Source organism: Medicago sativa, chromosome 2 (assembly GCF_051527215.1).
Source record: "Medicago sativa cultivar Bolivia chromosome 2, Bolivia_mono, whole genome shotgun sequence".
Taxonomy (NCBI): domain Eukaryota; kingdom Viridiplantae; phylum Streptophyta; class Magnoliopsida; order Fabales; family Fabaceae; genus Medicago; species Medicago sativa.
The window spans coordinates 70,639,432-70,665,357 of record NC_140750.1 but is presented as its reverse complement, the minus strand read 5'-3'; the positions used below and the strand labels follow the sequence as shown (position 1 = coordinate 70,665,357).

General features: G+C 34.2%; 1 long non-coding RNA gene across 1 annotated transcript; it reads right to left on the bottom strand.

Annotated features, from left to right (window-relative positions):
* Positions 1–1,770: 1,770 nt before the first annotated feature.
* On the bottom strand, positions 1,771–2,288 carry LOC146950268 (uncharacterized). The gene is made up of 2 exons (XR_015025469.1): positions 2,187–2,288; positions 1,771–2,083 (listed from the first exon to the last, which is right to left on the bottom strand). It is a non-coding gene; the product is annotated as an uncharacterized LOC146950268 (long non-coding RNA).
* Positions 2,289–25,926: the final 23,638 nt, after the last annotated feature.

The following is a 25,926-nucleotide window of genomic DNA, read 5'->3' as shown; positions in this document are numbered from 1 at the left end:
TATATCATACTAAATTTCCCATAAAATTTGTATCATTTCACTTCACGGGATGATATCTTCCAAGATTAATTTTATTTTCTAATTTGGTCTTAAGTTAGTTATGTGTTGTAATATAAGTTTTTTAATTTAATTTTAACATATGTTGTTCCGTTTAAATTGATTTAAGTTATTAAAGTAAGATGTTTTTTTAAATAGATTTTAAATAGATTATTTTGCATGTATATCACATTAGTTTTTGGATTAAAGACCTTTCATTTCTAACTGTGAATAAGGATGTTTAAATAATGTTATTTAAATAGTCGATAAAGGTTGACACATTTGGTAAAGACCGCAAAATTGTGTGTTCAATTTCCATTTTTAGCATGATTATCTCTTTGTGTCTAAAACCCAAAATGATAAAATAATTTAAATGAATGAAAACAGTTGAATCTAAAACACCTCAAAGATATGTGTATACCCTTTACACACACATGTATATATATATAGACACACATTTCAACATGTATTTTAAATATTTTCAACATAGAATAAAATATATAAACAAAAAAATCAGCAAAAAATTTCCCGTGCAAGGCACGGGTTTCAAACTAGTATGAATATAAATATGAATATTTGAGTCTTGAATGATTTTGATTAAGTATGTAATGATTTGATTATGTTGCGCATATGTGCAATACCTTGACTTATCAATGACCCGGATTGCAATATCATACCATACCACATTTTTGTTTTAATTTATTTAAAAATTAAATTAAATTTAAATGAGTGTTGTCTACAAATTACCTTGCCCAACTAAACTTCAGACTCCCTAAAAATTCTCATCATTTATATGAGTACTAAATTTATCAAGGAATATGCCGTCAAATAAAAAATTGATAATATAGAAATAAGAAATAGCTCAGTTGTTAGATAAATTATTTTATTGCTAAAAAAAAAATTATATTATATATGTAGGAGTCAGTGTTCGAACCTTGAATTTTCACTTATCCATCTTAAAAGATAAAATTCAAGTCATTAAGACTACTTAACTAAAAAAAAATTAATATATGATAATGCTTGAATATCCTAATTCAATAAACCGAGCATATTCCCCAAAAAAATCTCCCCTTTAAAATCATACTAATTATTTTTGCTTTTGAATTAAGGAAATTTTTTATTTATTTATTTGAACACTCATTTTATGAGGAACCTTTGTGAATTTCCTAACAAAAACTTAACGTGCAGTACAAATTCCTCATGATTTTAGAATAGAAAAAATGAATATTAATATTAAATTGGGAAAAAAAATTATTTGAGTAAGAGTATTAAATTCGGGAAAAAAAATTATTTGAGTAAGAGCATTAAATTCACGTATTTCAACAATAATTTATAAATAGAATAGATGATTTTGATTCTCAAAAAATGAATAATATCTATATATCTATGAATAAAAAATGAATGAGAATATTACAAATTAATACTCCTATAGGATTCCACATCAAAATAAACATGATCTTCATTAAAAAAAAAAAATCATACATGTAAATGAGAGATTGTCTAACATATACGTTAGAACCCTCTACTTCATTATTCATGAATTACTTAAATAAAACTAAATTAATTTATATGCAATTGATGAATCGATTAATTCATATGCAATTGATGAGTTGAGTTTGAATTCTCCTATATAGAAAATGGATTCATAGAATACAAAATAAAAATCAGATGCGCACAAAAGGAATTTAGAGAATATAACACTTATTTTATAGGACATTTAATAAAAAAACGGAGAAGAGGGAAGAAGAAATTGTATTATTCAATTTAATAACAGTTATTTTACATGTGTTTGTAGACTAATTTGAAAGTATGAAAGGAAACATTATCCTTTATTCTAGGCAAAGACAATACAGTATTGGTCAATTTCAATATTGACTTGCTTGAGCTTATAGGCCGGAGTTGTTTCAAAAAATGAAAACCTCATCTACATTGGTTCAACAACATTTATGTCTATAATGAGATTTACGATATCTGTTATTCAAAGCTTGGTCACTGAACCTCTCTGACAGATCTTGGTGTTGAAATTAAAAAAAAAAATTAATGCATCCTGCAAAAAATATATGTATGATAAAATTATAATAAAAATGAGTAGTGAAGATTAAAAGAATCTAAAAACACACAAGCATTATGAACTTCATAAGAACCATTACATTCAAGTCAACATCAACAATATTACCGAATGAAACTTCTTCACAAATAGCAACAACCTAATTTTTTGAATTTAACAATTAAAATTAGTAAATAGTTATTACAACAATGACTACAAACTAAAGGGGTGTATGTGCCTTATATAGGCTTGTGTGCAGTACATGTGTACGGTACAATCGTGTAGCACAATCTTACATTTAAAAACGTAAAATAATTAAATTATGATTGTCATTTAATATGAATAATTGTGATTGATATGAGTGATTCTTATTTTTTATTGTAACGTGTAATAAATTGCAAATAGCATTGACAAAAAAAAATTGCAAATAGCAATTTTTTTTGAAAGAATTGTTTTTTATTAAATGTTGGAATATAATTAGCACTGATTGTATGATGTTTTTTTTTTTTAGAAAAATTGTATGATGATTTTTGTAATTCTTTTTTTCTGTCCTAAAACAAAGTATCCGATTTTTTTTCTTTCCTAAAATAAATATTGAACAATTCAACGAAATTCATTAAAAAAAGTGGTGAAATCTATTTAACGGTTTTTGCGATTTTAGAGGAAAGGTCTTGAAATATTATTATTTTTAGCTATTAAGCAATTCCGATTTTTTTTTGGTTTAAGGCTTATTTTATTTTTTTTAGGGAAGGTTCAACGTTTATTTTCATATTCTTTAATGATACGTTTTCAATTCCAATTAAATACCTCCAATTCCAATTTTTTTATGTCCTAAAATAAAGTATCCGTTTTTTTCCCTTCCTACTATAAATATTGAATAATTCAACGGAATTCATTAAAAAAAATGGTGGATCACGGTCACTATACTTGGCACAGGGATAAAACAATATTCATATTTTTAGCACAGGGATAAATATCAGTGTGGGTTAACCTTTTATTTTCAACGATATTTTTTATTTATTCTGCACGTATTTTCATGTTATAATTGAAATATCATATTATATAAAACAACCTCGTTAAAATTTCATTCCTTAATACCAATTATAAAATATATGATTACTAAACACTACATTACACGATTATACAAATAATATAATAATACAATATCATTGGTCTTCCAAAAAAAAAACATTGAATTGTAACATTTCCATAAAAAAATAACATATAATAACACAATATAATTGGTCTTCCAAAAAAAACATTGAATTATAACATTTCCATAAATAAAACATTAGAATAGAAGAAGATTAGAGCGTCACATGTTGCTAGTTGAATGAAACCTTAAAACCTTTAAAAATGGTGACACTTGTCAAGAAAAGAAGAGAAGAGGCCTTGGAATAGGTGGTAAATTTATATTATATAGATTATTTTCCTGTCTAAACTTTTTGGTAGAGTTTTCTAGCAGACCTAGCAGACTATGTTGTAAATTTTGAATATATTTCAAAAGTTTAATTTCATAGTTTTTTTAAGCGAAAAATATGAAATATATAATTTTAGAAAAAATGTTAACTTATACGTACCCTTAAGACACAAGTTAATGAATAAAACACAGAAACGGTTTATTGAAATGTGTGCATTACATTTGATCTATAACTTTTTTAATGAATTGAATGCAATTTTAGAGAATATTTCTTGTTTTAAGTTTCTTAACATACCCTAAAGGCATAAGTCAGTACTAATTAGTTTTTTTTATTAGAAAAATTTATTAGAAAAAATTGTGTTATTAGAGCTAATTAGATTTTTTTTACAAATATTAGAGTTAATTAGTTTTTGACCAAGTCTTTGTTCCACATTTGCCAAAATATCTCACCAGTAAAAATCATCCCCATATTTATTGGAACTCCCTGGCATTAATTCGGCTCAATTATCACCAATTTGCGACTAAATATGAGGGGGTACTGGTAGTATCTACAAGCTTTACTCTTATTTTTCTTTTTCTTTTTTATCGTTTCATTGACCAAATCCAAGGTCCGTCACTTTTAAGGTACACAAATTGTTAAATTTGTGTATCCATAGACAAACAAACTTATAACCTTGATTTTACTATTTAAAAATTGAATGTAACCTTGGTTTTACTATTTAAAAATTGAATGGCTTGGATGTAGTGATGGTCGTCTACATGTACAAAAGTTGTTTTTTTAAGGAATGTACAAAAGTTGTTTATAAGGTAGTCTTGATGTATTAACCCATCATATACGAGTGATCCTCCAATTTAAGATGTGATGACATTGTATTGCTCACACTATTGATAACGATTTGAGATAAATTTACTTTCTTTGAAAAAAAAACATTTTGTCCAATCAAATAATAGTGATCAAATGGTTAATGAGATCGATCAAAATGTTCATAAAAAAAAGTTGAAATTTGCTTATTATGGGGATTACTAAGATTGTATTTTGGTAAGCCTTACAACTTCACAACTATTTAGCCACACCATTTAGACAAACACGTTTAAAAAATAGGTAGAAATGAAAAAAGTAAATAACGTGTATTTTTAAAATAACGTGTATGAGTCTGCCCAAATAATATGTTTAAACCTAAGCTGTAAATAAAAAGTTAAATCTTAAAAAAAAAAACAAAAAACAATGAAATTGGATCTCATCTTAAAAAACATGCTTAAAAGATGGGGATATTTAAACACATCATTTTGAATTTAAATAACCCCAACTTCAAACATCGGACATTATGAGAATTTTCAAACATATTTATCCACCAAACAATTCAAAAACTTGAGCAATATGGGACATAAAGACCTATCTGCTACAAGCACCCTCTATTAACCAAATTATATTCTATCATCATTTTATTTTGAAGAAACTGTTAAACAAACATCAATATAATCAAACTCTTAACATGCTTTAGGAATTTGAATTTTAAAGTGTAAAGAATATATGATACCTCAAAACTACAACCTCCAGTTTAATTACAATATAAATATTCTACTTTTAGGCACAAAAATTTATCTTTTATCTTCGTTTTATTCGGCTTGATTTTGTTTTTTTATGAATGGCTTAATTTATATACATAAACAAAATAACTGATTGTATACTAACTAAGAGAGATAGATAGAATAAAGATGTGCTACAATTTGCATGAATGGCTATAATTTAGTCTATGCCCTATCTATATTTTTATTCCATCCAACTGGAGTATCAATTTTTGTTTCTATATATGGTTTGTAAAAAACAAATTTATTTTGAACCTAATCCTCTAGCAAGTTGGAAGCTACTGATTATGATTCATTCATATAGGTAGTGAGTATTAATCATGCCGATTCAGTTGGTTATGTGTTAAAATTGATAGAATCATAGAATGCATGGATGGTGTACTCAAAGGAAGGCTTCTTGTCGTGCAGTGGTCTATGATGACATGGTAAATTTTGTTTTTGGTTTCTCTATGACTCTTGAACACTTGCTCCATCTCAATCCTGAAATTTGATTATCAAGTAGTTGCTCTTGTGCGCGTTCGCATCCTTTTTACTTGCTTGTTTCTATGAGTAAAGCTATCCTTGACAGGGAAAATACTTGGGTGAGTTTATCTAACAGTTGTAGATAGACTCGCAAGTATGGCTTGAGTGAGTTTATCTAACAGTTGTAGCATCTTTGATGTTTGTTCTTCCTTTGTTGGTTATACTATGAATGCAGATGTTGCAGGATCAATTACTCTCCCGAGATTTAGTTTGTTAGTTTTCTTTGTGTGAGTGTGCATAAATATTTGTAATCATATAAATATTTTCTGTTGCAACATCTAAGGTGTGACCCAACCTCATTGTGAACATTAGCTCTAACTCAAAACCTATCAAAAAAAGATACCAAACTTCAGTGTAAAATGCACAATTGTATATAACGTTAAATGAAAATGGATCTCTACTCAAAAGTGATCCAACCCCATCGTGAACATTAGCTCTAACTCAAAACCTATCAAAAATACCAAGTAAAATGCACAATTGTATAAAGCGTGAAACAAAAATGGAAATATTCTCAAAAAGAGATAATAGAGAGTGCAAGGTTGTCTAAACACATTTATTATTATTATTTATACAACCTAAGCTCCAATATACCAAGTAAAATGCACAATTGTATAAAGCGTGAAACAAAAATGGAAATATTCTCAAAAAGAGATAATAGAGAGTGCAAGGTTGTCTAAATTTATTATTATTATTTATACAACCTAAGCTCCAATATACCAAGTAAAATGCACAATTGTATAAAGCGTGAAACAAAAATGGAAATATTCTCAAAAAGAGATAATAGAGAGTGCAAGGTTGTCTAAACACATTTATTATTATTATTTATACAACCTAAGCTCCAATATATCTCGTATGATAAGAGTGTCAACTTATATTTATACACCAACAATTCGTTAATGTAATCAATGTGGGACTCAATATAAACCTCAAATAAATTCAATAAATATAAGAAATAGATCCGTGTTCACCACAATCAAAAGGACATAAAGTTCTATCCTTCCCAAGCACTCCCTGATGACTAAATTATCTTCTACCATTATTTTATTTTTAAAAAACTGCCAATCAAACATGAATATTCAAAGGTATTAGCTTATTCTAGATTCTCTTATGATACATCAACTCTTCACCACTATGCCTTTCCTTGATTACTTTGGCAAGTCCTCCTTGGATTGAGCTTATTTTGAGCTTATGCAAATAAATAAACTTTTATATTAATTCATAAGTTTTCATTAACAAAAAATTTATCTTCATAAGTTGTTTTTTTCATAAACTACCTTAACAAACTTATGAATAACAAATAAAAGCGTATTTATTTGTGTAAGCTGTTTTGCATAAGCTCAAAATAAATTCAATCCAAACAGACCCTAGATATTTAACCCTTTATCTAAACTAACTCCACTCATCCCCACACACTCCACCAGTCTATTATAGAATCAATTCACCTTACCTCCAATCACTATTATAACAAATTAACATTTCTCTACAAAACCGAGCTCGAGCTTAAGATCTCACTTGAAAAATCTAATAACTCAGTATATAATTTAAAATCTTTGGTTGAGGATGGCTTTCATAGTTCAACAGAGATATCCCAAATTTTGGTTTTCTAATTTAGGATTGTGTATTTTCTCTTTACTTGTTTTTCGGTCCAAACTTCTTGTGTTTATGAGACAAGTTAATGTATTGACCCATCATATACGATTGATCCTCCAATTTAAGATAGAGTAAACACCAATTTGGTCCCTATCTTTGTAAGTGATTCTCAAATTAATCTCTGACTTTAATAATATTTCAAAATAGTCCTTGTCTTTGTCAAAAGTTTTTCAATTAAGTACCTCGTCATGTGAAAAAAAAACATAGAAACATGGGTTTAATTGAGAAACTTTTGACAAAGACAGAGACTATTTTGAATTAATGTCAAAAGTTTATCAATTAGACACATATTTCTATGTTTTTTTTCACACGATGAAGGACTTAATTGAAAAACTTTTAACAAAGATAATGATTGTTTTGAAATATTAATAGAATCATGAACTAATTTGATAATCACTTACAAAGACAGAGACCAAATTGGTGATTTACTCATATAAGATATGATGATATTGTGTTGCTCTACTCACATAATTGATAAGGATTTGAGATAAATTTACTTTACTAAAAGAAGAAAAAAAAACACTTTAAGCACATACCTCCACCTCGCTTATAATACTCCACAAATATTTCCCAACCAAAGCCACGTTAAACATTCTAAGGTTCTTTCAATCCAGGCCCCTCACATCTAAATCTCTTCAAATTTTATCCAACGGGCAGAGTATATATATTTTCTTAGGCTTAATTAATCCTTTGGTCCCTTAACTTATTTTTGGATTTCAATTTGGTCCCCTAACTTTAAACTGTCTCAAATTGGTCCCTTAAGTATACCTCTGTTTATCAAAGTGGTCCCATCTGTTAGTTTTTGTCAAAAAACGTTAACTTTGTCCATGTTGGCATTACACGTGGGCCTATCAATTGATTACAAGGAGAACCATGTCAGCAGTATAAAAGGGTAAAGAAATGAGAAAATTAGGGTTTTGTTTCTCCTTCCTCACCCAATCTTCTTCTCCATCGTGACAATACTTCTTCCTCCTTCTCCCACCATTTTTTTCTTCTTCATTGTCCAGATCCAGCCAAAAATGTCGAACCACACTACAAAAACTCAATGGGTTCATGATTCATCATATGCATCTGGTTCGGTTGGGTCTAGTTTGAGGAGAAGGTCAGTACCAAATTGTAGGTGTGGAGAAAATGTTGTTATTTGAACTGTAACTGATGCATTGAATCCAAATTGTGGGAAGAAATTTTGGGGTTGTAGAAACTATAGAAATTCGAGTGACAAAGGATGCAGTTACTTTAGGTTAGTTGATGAAGATGATGTTATGGATGAAAGGGATTTGAAGATTGAAAAACAGAAGTTGAAGATTGAAAAACAGAAGAAGAAGAAGAAGAAGAAAAACAAATTGAAGAGTGAATTATCAAGAACAAGGCAGTGGTTGATAATGGCGATAATTTTTGGATTGGTATGCTTTGGGATTATGTTGGTTTTAGGAACAATGTTAGCTTGCAAAAGCACATCCATCTTGAATGGATTTTATTTGAAATAGGAACAATAATGTATATAGGTTTTGTTATGAATGAATGAATGTAATGTTTAGGTTGATTATGAATGAATTTAATGTTTAGGTTGATTATGACAGAATGTAATGTGTTTGATGAATGTAATGTGTTGAGTATGATGAATGAATATAATGTTTGAATGAATGCAATAGTCTGTTTCTGCTATATAATGTTTCTGTTTTAAGCTGTTATAATGAATGTAATGTTTCTGCATATAATGTTTCTGCATATGAATGAATGTAATGTTTAAGCATATAATGTTTCTGTTAGTTTTAAGCTGCTACATAATGCTATAACAGAAGCAATTATGTTGAGTTGCAAAATGCTTTAACACAAGCTGTAATAAGGTTCAAAAGTGCTTAATAGCACATCATTCCATTAAATTCATAAGTGCATCACATCACATAATACATCAAATGCCAGTAGCAATGTTATAGCACTAAGTGCTTAACAGTCAACAAGTGCATACACATTTCAAACCAAAAAGAAATTGAAATTGTGCTTAACAGTCAACAAGCACATATTACATCAGATGTTCAAAACTAAATTACTTAAGAACTAGTGCTTAACAGTCAAAAGTGGTTAATAGCACACATTACATTCCAAAATATAGTCAAAAGTGCTTAATAGCACATATTACAGTCAGAACTAAGGCTGAGATGCAGATACTGCCTTCTTCTTAGGCACACTCTTTCCTTTCTTTTTTGCTTGGGTTGGTTGAGTTGCAGCAACCTGGTCCACATTCTTTCTTTTTCTAGGTGATGTCTTTTTCTTCAGAGTTGGCTGCTGAGATGCTTGAGTCTTTGATGGTTGAGGTGTTGCCTGAGTAGAAAGTTGGGCCTGAGAAGTTGGTGCTGCCTGAGAAGATGGTGCTGCCTGAGAAGAAGCATGTGCCTGAGAAGATGGTTCAGGTTGAGTTGTTGGTGGTGGAGGTAGTGGGCATGTTGACTTGTTGTGTCCAGTTTGCTTGCACCTACTACACTTAATCCCATATGTAGCTCTCTTCATTTGTGAGTTGTCTCTCATCAGCTCACTTGATCCAATCTCCTCTTCTTTTTAGGTCTACCAGGTTGCCTTTTCACAGGTGGTGGTTGAAGATCAGTGCAGTCTGTCCTTATCCATAAGTCTTGGCCATTGACAGGATGAATGATGCTGGAATAACATGCAGCATACTGCTCTTTTTTGAATATTGATGGCACATAATCAGCTACCCTATAGTTTTTGTGTTTCATGCAAGCAATGGCATGACAACATGGAAGTCCTGTCAACAGCCATTTCCTGCAATCACATACTTTGTGCAACAAATTTACAACATATTTATCTCCAGTGTTTGAAATATGTATAACTTGGAAATCATGATCATCAGCTTGCCTACATTAAGATTAAGTACATTACAAACAGATGAACATAATTCTCCATAATTCACCAGATGAACATAAATAAAAGAAGTGAATGAATCATACCTTACTATCCAGTTATTTGCATAACCAGATTCCTTTTCAAGTCTTTTTTTTATGTTTGGCAGTACCTCACCATCAGCATACTTATCAATTTTCTCCCTATTCTTCTGCCACCTCTCCATGACATAAACCCTGATATCCTCCAACATTGAAACAACAGGCTTGGACCTTGGAACAACAATTACAGAATTAAATGCTTCTGAAATGTTGTTGACTAGTGTGTCACACTTTGTATCACCTTTAAACATTGCCTTAGTCCAATGCCTTGGTTTAATCTCACACAGATAATTAAATGCTTCCTCACTAATTACTTTGATTGCCATCATCTCCCTCTCAAATGCATTTCTGTATGTTGAATTTGCAGCCCTCCACATCAACTCTTTCAATTTTTTGCCAGGAAATTTCTTCCTAAAGTTGTTGTAGAGGTGTCTGACACAAAACCTCTGCTCAACTTCAGGAAGAAAGGTATTAATTGCTGGCAACAGTCCCTGTTCAACATAAGACATGAAAAAACACAACAATTAAAATTAAGGCATATCCAATTAATAACCTATATTTGAATCATGAAAAAGAAATAAATATTTTACCTTTTGCTGGTCACTAATTATAGTGTAAGTATTGCAAAGTCTTGTGCCACCCAAATCAGCTATGAGAAGCTCTAGAAACCACATCCATGATTCTTTGGTCTCTCCTTCCACAACAGCATATGCAATTGGAAGTATTTGGTCATTAGGATCCATTCCAATTGCAGCCAATAGCATTCCACCATAAGGGATCTTAAGGAAACACCCATCAAGACCAATAATAGGCCTGCAGTTGAAGAAACTATCCCTACATCACTTTAAACGAACATACATTCTTTGAAAGTGAGGAAAAAAATATGGCTTCAGGATTTTCTAGGTCAGCCTCAGTCCCTATATAAGGGGTACTAGTAATGGTTACAGATGAATGTGGATTGGCTCTAAGTAATTCACCACCATAATCATGTAACCTTGTATATTGTTCTCTAAAGCTACCTTCAACAAACTCTACTGCATATTTCTTTGCCCTATAAGCTTTGCTTCTGCAGACACCCACATCCCACTTCAGCTGTGCCCTCTCCATAATAGTTGTAACATTTATGTCCCTGTCCTCTCTTACTCTTGTGCGTAGTTTAGAACCTAGCCATTTAGAGTTCATCAACTTCACTCTAAATTTTGTACCACATGTATGATCATCAGCTGTAACTTTCCTCAACTGTCATGTTTCCTCATCTGGAATATGTACACAATACATCTTCCATTCACAACCTTCACCCTTGCAACCAACTCTAATTCTCCTCTTATCACTTTTAAGGAACTTCAAATCCTTACAATTCTCAACAGCAAAACTTCTAACAGCATCTTGAAAAGCAACCTTTGTCTTAAATAAAGTACCTACCTCCCATTTATAGTCTTTCATACTGACTGACATCTTGAAAGTTGGGAATTTAGGGTTGCCTACACCATCTTCTTCACTATCAGACCTACTATCCAGCTCATCAGAGTTATGTTCTTCCACATCACTTAATCCCTTGTCCCCCACAACACTAGATTGACCTACTTCTCCTTCATTGTTAACAGATCTCCTAATATTCTCAATTATATCATCTTCAAATACAGGCTCTTCATTTATTTTCTTTTTCTTAGGTCTTCCCCTTCTTCTCCTCTTACCAGATCCTGCCTTCTTCTTATTCCCCTTCTTAGCAGTACCAGATCCCACACCAACAACAGTCTCACTTTGAACACTTGCTTCATTCACAGTGGCTTCATTCTCCCTTACACCAGATCCCTCACCAAAAACAGTATCAGCAGTCACATTAGCATTTATACCAGCAGTTGTGTCATTAAATTCATTCCCACCTACCTCACTGTCTAACTCCCCTGCAACACACACCTCCACATCTGATTCATTAAAATGTATATTCAAGGCACTATCTTCCCTATCAGAACCCACATTCACATCACCCTCTGCATTGCCTAGCCCATACTCATCCTCTCCTAATCCATTGTGCCCACCTTCAGGGGTCCAGGTATGCTCCATTTACATCTTGCTCCATTTAGTCCACTTAGGCCTTAGATGAAAGACAAGTGGCAAAAAAAGATTCAAAGGTGGAGATTTAAAAATTTATAAAACATTTATTTTTTAAATAAAAAAATCTGTCGTATACGCTTCTTCTCCTTCTCGTATCCCATTTCCGCTTCCTCTCTTGTATCTCTCACCGCTGCCCAACGCCGTCATAGCTCCAGTCGCGCCGCCCATTGCTACCCTTTCAATCAATCACAACGTTTACTCTCTTCCTCTCATCGCCCCTCTCTTCTCTGTTGTATCTCTCACCGCCGCTCGCAGCCGCCCATTACTCCATCGAAATTTTCATCATGATGTTCAGAGGCGCAAAACTGTCATGGAGTGCTTGTGATATCCGTACTATCAATTCCTCTTGATGGGAATGTAAGTCTTGTGTGTGGAAAGCTGAATCTTAAGACTCTGCAGGTTACCGTCCACTCAATTGGGGGTAATGGGTTTGATGCAAGCAAAGGAAGGATATGAGATGTAGTGTAGTAATCACAAGTGTGTTTCTTTAATTTCAGCCATTGGATATTATGTTGCCATATGTCAAACATCCAGGAGGGTAAATGGACTAAATGGAGCTAGATGTAAATGGAGCATACCCGGACCCCACCTTCAGGCCCATTCTCATGCTCACCAAACAAATCATCCTCCTCAATCATTGGGCCTAAGTCATTTAAGTCCAACTCAGGCCCATTTACATTCACATCAGGGTTGAGACCACTCACACCACTATCAACATCTTTACCTTCACCAGTGGGGCCTACACCATTGGGACCTACATTTGTCTCATTAACAACAGGTGGAACAGGTGGGGCCATACAGGGATATTCTATCAATGGGTCAAGGGCTATAACATCAGGTTGTGACATTGGGTGGACAACATACAAATGGACCCTATCATATTGAAGTGCAATACTATGCATCCTTCTACAGCCACTATCACTATTCAAAGGAATAAACCCATCTTCCATAGCAGGGTCATGGTACCACAGAGACTTAAGGCTAACATAACCACATCTTTTTAAGGTTGATAACAAAGCAAAATAGGAGAAAAAGTCTGGGTCACAATATAGTGTTTCTACTGGTCCTACATAATCAGGGTCCATAAAACAACTAAAGTCCCCAGCATGATGTACCACACACTCAAATAACTGGTCCATCTGTTTTTTACCATTAATATAAGAAAGGGAAAAGAAAAAAAAAACCTAATCAATTTTACATACAATATTCGGAAAAGGCAGTGCCACTCACAACACAACAATATAAAACCACATTCATTAACATATACAACTCCAACACAACAGACAAAATTAAACTTTTAAGAAGGAATAAACAATGTATAAACCAAATCCATGCATGCAGAACACATTTCTAACCCTTTTTCATTGAAATTTTTCAAAACCCCCAATAATTTTCGAAACCCTAATTAGACATACAAATCAGACATACAAACATGTTCTAACTTGAGATTCACGAAGAAGAAGATGAAATTAACCTTTAAAAGTAAAAAAATCATTCAAAATTTCAAAACCCTAGAAAGAGTTTAGAAACCCTTATCAGAAAAAAAAACTGCATTTTGACTAACAAAGTGCATAATCAAGGACTATTTTGTTATTTCGATACATTGAGGGATTATTACGACTACTCGTCACTCATTCAAGGTGACTATTTCCCTAATTTACTTTCATGGAAGAGAAAAACACTTTAGCTAACCAAACAATTAGGCTCAAATAATTAATAAGCTTTACCAAAAATAAATTATTCAAACAAACTTGAATTCAATTTTTAGATAAAACAACTCTTATCAAACTTTATTTTTCTATTGGTCAAACTTCAGATTATCAGGACTTCCTTTTAAAATACAACTTACCCCCGCATAAAACCCTCAAGGAAAAACGTTAACTTAAAAAATCTTGTGGTGTAATCATATTTTAAAAGGCATTTGAACACCGTCATCAGCGGAGCTTTTCTTAAAATTGAGCTCCCACCATCAAAGCCTATAATCTAGATTTAGACTTGAGATTGAGACCGACCATTTTTGTTTCTTTTTTGGTTTGGTACGCAGAAAGAAGTCAACATTCAACAACAACTAACGGTACTACCATAATGGGTATCTGTCTGTTCTTTTGCATGCAGTTATGGTTTAATCTTACAATATTCTTATGTATGAATAAATTTTCCCTCAAAAAAAATGTATGAATAAATTTAAGAGAAGAGTTTTATATTTTTCTAAGAGGAGGTTTAACAACAATAAAATTCAAGCCTCTAATTATATTTTAAAATCTTACATTCTCTATCATGCAAAAAATAATCTATTTATAAAAAAATGTACTAAAATGATTGATACTTCAACTTTCAATTTTATATTAAATTATATTTTTTTTATTTAATTGGACATTATATTTTTATTTTTATTTTGTCTAGTAGCCTAGTGGCTAGAGTTCACACAATTAAATGTGGAGAAGTGGGGTGTCCGGGGTTCGAAACCCGACCCCTACATAAATTATACAATGTCCCTACCTACTGAGCTAAGATCACATAATACTACATGATCCACTTTCAATTTAATATATTTTATTTTTAATTTATAATGTTGATAAATACATCAATAGTTTAATAAAATTATTTATTTTATAAACATTATTTTTTGAAAAATTGTTTATATATTTTCTAATCTACATAAAATGAAATGATTAAATATGTTGATAATTGCAGGACTGATGAAGTAATATTTATTAAACTAAAGTATTTATTACTTTAATTAACAATTATAAAACATGACTTTGTTTTCATCTTTTTCTTTAAAAAAGACATTAAACAATATACTACTATTCTATAGAAAATAACAAATATGATGTATTACATGTTATATAATATAAATATCTTTACAAAAAAATGTTATAATATAAACAATAATTTTTCAAAAGGATATGGAAAGAGACTAGTCTTTCCACAAATATGACGAACCAAGTTTCAATTCCAACAAAAAAATGTGTGTCCATATTTATTGTTCAACGACGTCTTGAATGTGAGTACCTAATTCATATGAGAATATTAAAAAATAAAAACAATTTTTTGGTTTCTTATAGATTTCCTCTAGTTGAGATAATCATATTTAAACCATAAACTTGAATATCGTGCATGTCAGCCGAAATTCGAACATAAACTTGTGACAGTATGTATAAGAGTATAGTCCTTCCCCTAGACTAGACACAAACGGTTGACTATATAATAATACTCCCTAACTTTAAAATGAGCGTCGTTGTAGCAAATTATACACATATTAAGGAATGAAATGAAATAATTATTAGACATAACACTTTTACTAAACTGCCCTTATTTTATAAGAAAATGACAAACTTAAAGTTGCATTGAAAATTGTGTGAGAGAAAAGTTGGAGAGAGTAAAGTTGGAAGAAAAAAATTAAAGTTGTATTGGAAATGTAAAATGACATTTATTTTGAAACAAATTTTTTTGACTATAGTGACACTCATTTTAAAACGGATGGAGTATTTTTTAAACCAAACTAATTAAACTCTTTTTTTTTTTTTATCAGAAATGAAATATTATCATGCACTAGAGAGCTGGATACAAATGCATCCAGTATCAATGACAAGCAAAGACTGAAGGAATAGGGTTAACATTATCGACAATTTGTAAAGAAAATAGGGCAGTATACCCAAGTTGAGTTTAATATCTTTTTTACGGTCCATTATTTATGAGTATTACTTTTTCCACCTTATGTCTTTTCTCGCGCGCCCAATTTTTTTTTCCAATTTTACCCCTGGTCCGGATTACAAATTCCGGAATGAATTGTGTGTATTTTTCAGATGATTCCGGATTATAAAATCCGGAATAGTATTTTAGCAGAACTTTTGCAATTTTAAGCTCTACAATTCGTAAAATAAAATGCGAATAAAATAAAAAACAGAAATAAAAAGACACAAACATAAAAACAACTCATTTTATTAATACATGAACAATACATTACAATAATTTTCAAGCTTTTAAAGCTTATTACATAAGATCCTAAATCTATTTCTAATCTCCTAAGAGCCTAATTCTAATCTCCTAAGAGCCTAACCACTGATATGTGATAGGACATAGCAGTAGCTTGGCTATTGGAGGAAAACCGGAGGAGGAGGGAAGAGGAGGGCGGGAAGAAGAAACAAATGCCCCTGAGGGAGGTGGGGGGTGCTCAGACTTACGCCTAGGCAGGCGAAGCTAATAACCACACTGACCCACATGACCCTCAGATGAACCGCCATTCGTTGCAGCGCGGTTCCATCCTCATTGACCGTTCATACAAACCCTGAAAGTTTTCAACGAGGCCCTTATCTATGAAAGGCCAACGATGGAAAACCATGGTTGTAGAAGGAAGAAGAGGAGGAGAGGGATGGTGTGAGAAATGGTGGGGTTTGGAAGGGTATTTATAGGGAGGGGTGGGTGAAAAATGGTTGGGAAGCCATAAATGCAGTCAAAAAACGTGGTAAAACACGTTGTTTTGACTTGACCACTGTCAAAAACTTGTGGTGCAGACCACCAGCCATGGCACTGAGGCGTTCCGGAATATAAAATCCGGAATGCACCTTTGGTTTCCGGAATATATTTTCCGGATTAATGCGTTTATGGTGAACGAGGGAAAAGTTGGCACTTCTTTGTAGGGCTAAGGACATTTCGGAATGTATAATCCGGAATGATTCAGCACTTTTGAAATAGAGCCATCAATGTGGGTTTGGACGGTTACAACCACTAACACGTTTTCATTGACTGTATTAATGACCTAGGACTTTTTTTAGGCTATAAATAGGCTTCCATCTTCAACAAATACCTTCATTCTTCACTCCACCTCTTTTCTTCCATTCTCTTCAAATTTTTTAAGTTTTGCACCCCAAACCCACACAAGCTGCAATGCAATTGCAGGGTTCATAGGAACGGTCAACAGAGACCCTTGACATCAAAGAAAGACACAAAATATTCATATCGTTTTTGTTCGGATTTAATTTTCCAGAAATCTCTTCATCTCTTTTCTTCAAATTTCTTCAAATGTTTTCAGTTTTTTATGGGTGTCGGTTGTGTCATGGTCATTGTTGACCGTTCATATGAACCCTGCAATAGCATTTCAGCTTGTGTGGGGTTCATATAACGGTCATCAGACACCCTTGACATCAAAGAAAGACACAAAAAAGCGCACAACATCTGGTCCGGATTTTATGTTCCGGAAGTAACTAACAATCTGGTTCGAAAAACATAATCCGGACCAGGGGTATTTTTGGAATTTTTACAGGGCGCGCGAGAAGGCCATAGGGTGGGAAAAGTAACACTCATTATTTACATTATTTACAGTGGTCATTCATTCATGGAATGGAAGCAATACAATGTTTCTGGAAAATTGCTGTTGACACATTGGAGAAGGCTGTGGCACACATGTAAAATACGTTTTTGTCCCCTCGGCAGTTAACTGCCGAGGAATTCAAAATCCGGCTGCAATTAACTGCCGAGGAATTCCTCGGTACTTAACTGTCGAGGAAAACTGTTTCATTAGATGAAACAGTCACCTGCTCCCCCTACACACTATTTTCATCATCTTCCATAAAACTTCATTCAATCCACCCAAATCCAACATTTTTTTGAATCAAATCTTGCTCAAAAATGATTCAAGCATCAAGCATAAGATGTATCAACACACTTTTGACGTAAAAAAACAGGTATTGAGCATTTTAATCGGTTTATTTTTTTATTATGCAATGAGTTTCTACGTCAGTTACGTAGAACCCTGTTATGAGGAATCTCGGTAGCTTACTGACGAGGAAAACCTCGGTAGTTTAGTACCGAGGAAAACCTCGGTAGTTAAGTACCGAGTATTACATAGGCAAAAATTTTGGAGCGAAAAAATGGCAGCTACTGCCATTTTTTCAAAAAAAAAAAAAATTTGTTTTTTGTTTTGTTTTAGTTCATTATGGCATTGATGTTTATGCATTAGTTAGTTGTTAATTCATATTTATGTGTTGTTTAATTATAGTAATGACCGAGAACACGGAAGATGTTTCGGGAGAGACAAAACATAATTTTGTCCAAATTTCCGGAGATGTCAAGCCGCCTAAGGTTGAAGTCAAACCAAACATTGATGGAGCTTCCATCCATGTTGAAGCTTCTAAATATGTTAGCCCCGGTGTCGTCCCACTTCAAGCCCACGAAGTGGACACGGCTAGGTTTTTTTTCTGACGACATTAAGTTTCAAGATAGAGAAGAATTGCTTGGGTGGGTACGTTGTCAAGCAAATAAGGCGGGATTTACAATTGTTACACAAAGATCAAGCTTGATCCATCCAATATTGCGCCTAGTGTGTGAAAGGAGTGGAGCTCACAAAGTGCCTAAAAAAACCAAAGCATGCGACAACGGGCTCAAGAAAATGCGGGTGCTTGTTCATGATTAGTGGATATCAAAGTACGCAAACAAAGGAATGGGGATTGAACATTCTTAATGGAGTTCACAACCATGCGATGGAGCCGGATTTAGAAGGACACATTCTTGCCGGTAGATTAAAGGAGGATGACAAGAAGATTGTACATGACTTGACCAAGAGCAAGATGCTTCCAAGAAATATTTTGATACACTTGAAGAACAAAAGGCCACATTGCATGACAAATGTGAAGCAAGTGTATAATGAACGTCAAAAAATATGGAAGGCAAATAGAGGTGACAAGAAGCCGTTGCAATATCTAATCTCGAAGTTGGAGGAGCACAACTATACTTATTACTCAAGAACACATGGTGAAAGTAATACAATCGAAGATATCTTTTGGGCTCATCCAACATCCGTTAAGTTGTTTAACAATTTTCCAACGGTTTTGGTTATGGACTCCACCTACAAAACCAACTTGTATAAGATGCCAATGTTTGAGGTAGTTGGGGTAACTTCGACCGATTTGACATATTCGGTTGGGTTTGGATTCTTGATGCATGAGAAAGAGGAAAACTTTGTTTGGGTTTTAAAAATGTTGCGTAAACTTCTTACTTCAAAGATGAATATGCCTAAGGTGATTGTTACCGACAGGGATGAGTCTTTGATGAAAGCGGTTGGAATTGTTTTCCCTGAAAGTTATGCTATGAATTGTTACTTTCATGTGCAAGCAAATGTTAAACAAAGGTGCGTCTTAGATTGTAAATATCCTTTGGGAAAAAAGGATAGGAAAGAGGTGAGTAATCGCGATGTTGTCAAGAAGATTATGAGGGCAAGGAAAGATATGGTTGAATCGTCCACTCAAGAGTTATATGCAAATGCATTAGTGGAGTTCCAAGATGATTGTAGTGATTTCCCACCTTTCCTAGCCTATGCCATGACCACCTTGAATGAAGTGAAGGAGAAAATAGTGAGGGTATGGACAGACCGTGTTATACCCTAATTTTGGACCTAAAAATACCAACTCAATTCTTCTTTTCTTGCATTTCAAGTCATTTGATATGTCTCTGATCAATTGCATCCTTCTCTGCATTTTATTTCAATATTATTTGCAATATTCATGTAAAAGGGTATTTTAGTCATTTCCTGCATTCAACTCATTTTAATCTCGGAAAATTGTTTGGGTCTTTCCTTGTTTCAATCTCATGTCAAAATTCATTTCAAAAAATATCAGTTAGGTCATTTTTTTAGTCAATTTAGCCCCTAGGGGCATTTTAGTCATTTCTCATGTTAAAATTTCTTTCAATCTTTAAAAGTTTGTTTGAGTCTTGTCAAATAGTGTGAATAAGTTTTCATTTCAATTCTATGTCAAAATCCATTTTAGAATTGCATTTGAAGTCATTTTGAGTCAGTTTTGCCCCTAGGGGCATTTTAGTCTTTTCATGTGTTAAAACCCTGTTTAAATTCTAAAAATTTGTCTCTGAGTCTTTTAATTTGTTTGAATAAACTCTTGCTTTAATCCCTTGTTAAAAAATCATTTTAAAATTGCATTTGAGTCGTTTTTAGTCGTTTTAGTCTCTAGGGGCGTTTTGGTCATTTCACATAATATTTCTGATTCGTTTTAATCTGCTTTGTTGTTTTTAATCGTCTCGCTTTACGTTAATTTTCAATTTACTTTTTCAATTCAATTTTAGTTTTAATTTTCATTTTAGTCCGCGCACTTTTGTTATTTACGTTTTAATCCCTTTTAAGTTGTTAGAGTCCAAGTGCCATGTGTCCAAATGTTATTGGTTCTTAAGAGTTTGTTACAAGTCTAGTGCCACATGTCTCATTCTAATTGGTCCAAGCTTTCCCACATCACCTATATAAGTCAAACTATGGTCAAAATTTCACAACACCAATCATTTTTCCAAAATTCACAAAAAAGTCCTAAAAATTTTTCTCTCTTTTCCCTCTTTTCTTTTCCCTCACGTGTTCATTTTCTTTCTCCACCCTAACCAACTTTTCCAACCACCACTCCACCACCATAACAACCTCTTTCTCCACCACTCCTCCTCCCTAACTAACTCTTCTCACCTTCAACCACCACCCTAACCAACCCAAACCACCACAAAACCACCACAACTCCACCAATATTCATCACTAACCACCTCCAATAACATCAAAATCTGCATTCAATCATCACCTTCATCCTCACGTATTCATCATCCATCAAACAACGCTGTTTCGGTTCTCACAAATTCATCAAATCCAAGCTTCAATCTCGCTACGAACAGCCATAGCGAGACATCAATCAGCTACGAACAACAACAACTTCCGGTAACGGCGAAACGGCGAGGAGCACAAACGGAGGAGGAAGAACAAACCGATCGGAATCATAAAGGGAAAGACGAACCAGATTGGATTCAAGGGAAGAAGAACAAGACCGAAATCACAAGAAGATGATGCAGATTCGTTTTGCGTGTTAGATTGAACTTCATCTTGAAGCTTTACGGTGCAGATTCCCTTCTTCCCCAATCTGATCCTAAGGTTCGATTCCTTCAATCTTTTGTTTCGAATTGCTTTGAATCTACCTATTACATGTTCATCCTGCCTCTGTATGTGAGCTATGCGTTCGGAATGTTTTCCCAAGTCCAGATTGATGCCGTGTTTCTTCCCATTTGAGGTGTTTCTATTTTGAACTATGGATGAAGCTTTACCCTTGTATTTTCGTGTAGTTTTCAATCATCTTCATCCATGTTTTGTGTACCAGATTTGTTTGTTTAAAGATGTAGATAAACTTGAGAGAAGGAGAGTCTTTGGTTTGGTCCTTTTAGAAAAAGAAGGTGAACGATGGGAAAAGAAAGAAGGAGCAGCGTTGTTGTTAGTTTGGCTTAATCCTTGTTGGACCGGTTCGGTTGAACCGACCCGTTCCTGAACCGGTCCAACTTGCTTTGACCCGTTTTTCCTCTTAAGTCTGGGCTTGGGCCCTTTTTGCTTGCAGTTTTTTTTGGATTTTCTTACTTTTCACACGCTGCTTGTTACTTTTCACCCCCCCCCCCCTGTTACGCTTGAAACCTTATAAAAAAATCCAAAATAATTCATACATGCTTCTTGTTAATTTTATGATAGCCTTGTAACATTTTTGTACGTAAAATTGAAAAAAAATGATGAGATGGATTTTCTTGCTTATGTGTGACGTTTAGTGTTAAAACTTTGTGAAAATTGCATGATCTTGATCTTAATTCTTGGTGTATGTCTTCGACTTGCGATACGTGAATTCGTGATGAGCTTATGTCTGCATTTAATGTGTTTCTACCGAATGTTAATGTGTTGTGGATAGTTACTTGTTTTACAAGCCATGTAGATAATTGTTTGTGGAAATAAAGTGTGAAAAGTGCTTAAAATGTGTCATAATTCTTGGTTTAATATTGTCTTATAATTTTCATGTCATAGCTGAAATAAAAATCTTTGAAGATTGTCATGTCATGAAAATTATAGGCCTTATGTTCATGTGAATTTTATGACAAAGTTTAGGCATATTTCACCACTTTTGTGTGCTAAGATTTTGTCACTTTTTGTCAAGATTCATTACTTTCCTATGCTATTTTACTTGCATCTATCTCAATTCTTATTATTCCTTATGCCACTAACCACTTTCGTTTCATGTTTCATATTCATCATAAGCATTCCATATCTCATCTCTTTCTCCACTTTTATTTCTTGCATTTTAAGCTTCAATTTCATGCAAAAAAATTAGAATGTAAAGACTTAGGAGTTCTTGTAATATTTTACTTTCATACTTTTAATTTCTTGGCAAAGAGGCCATAGAATGTATCTAGGGTATGATGTAAAGGACAATGGACTCTAATGGTGTACACCGACACAAGCACCGACACATGCACACACACCACTATAGCTAGAATATGCATGTTTAGATGTATGTTTAGGATTGTATGTTTAGATGAATGCCTAGGACTTATACTTAGAAAAAACCCAATTTTCCAAACAAATGTGAACAACTTCACTCAAACCTTTTCCAAATAAACCTTGGGATCCAATATCCCATTGTATTTTCTTTTCCATTTTCTTAATCAAATTTCAATGAAAATAATCAAACTTTGACTCCTTTTGCAAATGACTAATCAAACCTCACTCTTTTCATAAATTCTCATGCCTTTAAGGCCTCTCTCTCTTATTCTTCAAATTCCATTTTCAAACTTAAAATCAACCAACAAAAACAAAAACATTTTTTGAAAGAGAACTACGGTGGATTTGATCCCTTAAACGGGTACGTAGGCAAGGAACAAAATTCCTTCAATTCAACTAAAATAAAAATCCAAAAACATTCTTCTCCCTCCAATTCTTCATTTAGTAATTTTTAGGTGTAAATAACATTTTCAAATAGCATTTAAAAATAAAGCGCGCGCGTAGAAATTAAAGACGGTTCCTATAGGTTACTATAGTCGTTATGGGTGCCTAACACCTTCCCGTAGCGAAAACAACTCCCGGACCTCGATTCTCAAGGGTTTTGCTTACTTTTTCCCTTCCCAAGAAAAAATAAGATATCACCGGTTTAAAAGGTTCAAACGTAATCAATGTTTGACACCCGAAAACCAAGATAAAACAGCTGGCGACTTCACTGGGGAGATTCGAGAGTTACGCCTAGTCTTTATTTCCACGCTTGCGCTTGTATTTTTACTTGCTTCCTTTACTTGCTTTCCTATGTGAATAAATGTTTAATTTCTTGCAAACGTGTGGGGTGAGAATATCAAAAGTCCTGCACCCGGGCTGAGTGAACTTAGGATTTAGGAGGGATATAATCGACAATTCATTCCGGGGGTTGCCTCGTGTTTTGGATTATGCGATCAATCCCACATAGCTGAGGCATTTTGGGGGTGATGTTGTCGGCGCGAGTTGTCGCGTTTAGGCACTTTGCTTCTAATTGTTCTATGACGCTATGAACCGTAGATAACCAAACCCATCCATGGCCATTTTCTAGGATGTAGTGCGGAGGCTAAACCGGGTGTTGTCTCGAGTTTTAGTCGTCACGCGATACTACACTCAAGTTAGACCTTCCACGTATAATCATGGAGCGAGTGTTTGTCTCGTGACACCGTGAGATACGTCGGAGAGGTTGCAACTTGGGAACCTTTTTAGAACCCGGTTACTATTATCCTAAAGCCCTAGTTTCACCGGACGCCGTGTCCACCCATGACTCCTCGACTTTGAAACTTCAAACCCACCATGTTTTCTCCGAACTTGAACATAATCATGCATTCATGCATACATGCATACATGCATAAACTTTTTTCCATGCATTGTTATCGAAGGGCTTAGACAAGTTGAAATTGTAAACATTGTAGGGATGAAGATGACTAAGTCCTACAAGTTCAAGGAAGTGGATTTGGCTAGTTTGAGAGATTTGGCACTCAAGATTGAGGATCCGACTGGTTTCCGACGTCGTTACGGGGCTTTACTTCCTATTCTCCATACTAATGTGGATGAGAAGCTTGTGCACACTCTAGTGCAATTCTATGATCAGAGGTATCGGTGCTTTACTTTTCCGGATTTTCAGTTGATGCCTACTCTGGAGGCTTATTCTTGCTTGATGGGTTTATCTATTGCTAAGGGGGTACCTTTCGCGGGACTTGAGCATCCTCCTACTTCTTTGGTTATTGCTAAGGATCTCTATCTCAAGACCACCGATGTCTCCAAGAATCTTGTCACTAAGGCACACATCCGAGGGTTCACTTCAGAGTATCTTCTTGGGAAAGCCAACCTCAATACTACTTGTCAGGACACTCTCGAGGCTATTCTCGCACTTCTCATCTATGGGCTTATTCTCTTTCCGAATCTTGATGGCTTCGTGGACATGAATGCTATTATGATCTTCCACTCCAAGAATCCGGTTCCTACTTTGCTAGCTGACACATACCATGCTATTCACGACCGTTCCAGCAAAGGTCGTGGATACATTCTTTGTTGTGTGCCTCTCCTCTATAGGTGGTTTATTTCGCACCTTCCGCAGTCTTTCCACGACAATCCGAGGAATTGGTCTATTTCACAGAGGATTATGGCCCTCACTCCTAATGAAGTGGTTTGGCTCACTCCCGCTTCTAGGGTCAAGGAAATCATCTTTGGTGGTGGAAAGTTTCTTAATGTACCTCTTCTTGGTACCCGGGGTGGAATCAACTATAACCCGGAGCTTGCTTTGCGACAATTTGGTTTCCCGATGAAAGATAAACCCATCAATCTTGCTACAGCTCCTTACTTCTTTCACTACTCCAATGCTCCCACTGGAATTAGAGAAGATTTCATGCAAGCTTGGACCAAGCTTCGGAAGAAAGAGGTAAAGCATATGGGTGTGAGGTCCGGTATCGCTCATGAGGCCTATACACAGTGGGTGATAAACCGAGCTGAGGAGGCTGGTACGCCTTACCCCTCTATGAGATATGTGTCTGCATCTGTCCCTACCATGCCTTTGCCTCTACTCCCACCTACCCAGGAGATGTATCAGGAGCACCTAGCTATGGAGAGTCGGGAGAAGCATCAGTGGAGAGCTAGATACTATGAGGCTGAGAATTTGATCATGACTTTGGATGGAAAGGGTGAGCAGCAGACTCATGAGGTCTTGACACTGAAGAAAGAGTTAGCTAAGGCTAAGAGAGAGATTGAAGAGAAAGATATGATGCTTATGAGGGACTCCAAGAGGGCTAGGGGCGCCCGTGACTTCTATGCACGATACTGCAGCTATGAGTCTGAGTCTGAGGATGATGCTTCCACTTCCTATGCTTGAGGATTTCTTTTCCTGTTGTTATTTCCAGTTGTTTATGTTGTTTTACATTTCAAAGTCTATCCCTTGGCTTAGCATTTCAAAGGGAATCGTCTTGTAAAACTATATGTTGGTTATTTGTTTCCGGTTCGTGTTAATCGTTGTTTAGTAATGTTTACAAGTTTCTAATTTGTCTAAAAACCCTTCGATAACACGTAAAAAGAACCTTTTTGCATGTGCATTTACACATTTCATGCATCATATGCATTCATTGGTCACAAAAAGCTTCTCTCGTGCTTACTGCCTCCTGGTTTTGTCCGCCGCAGTCTGAAAAGTGGCTCGTGCTCGCAAAGTGTATCAACCAGATAGAATTCACCAAACAAGATTTCACAAGAGAAGGATCATGGCTAACTTTGAAGAAGAGAATGCTCGGCTCCGTGCCGAATTGGCTGCTAT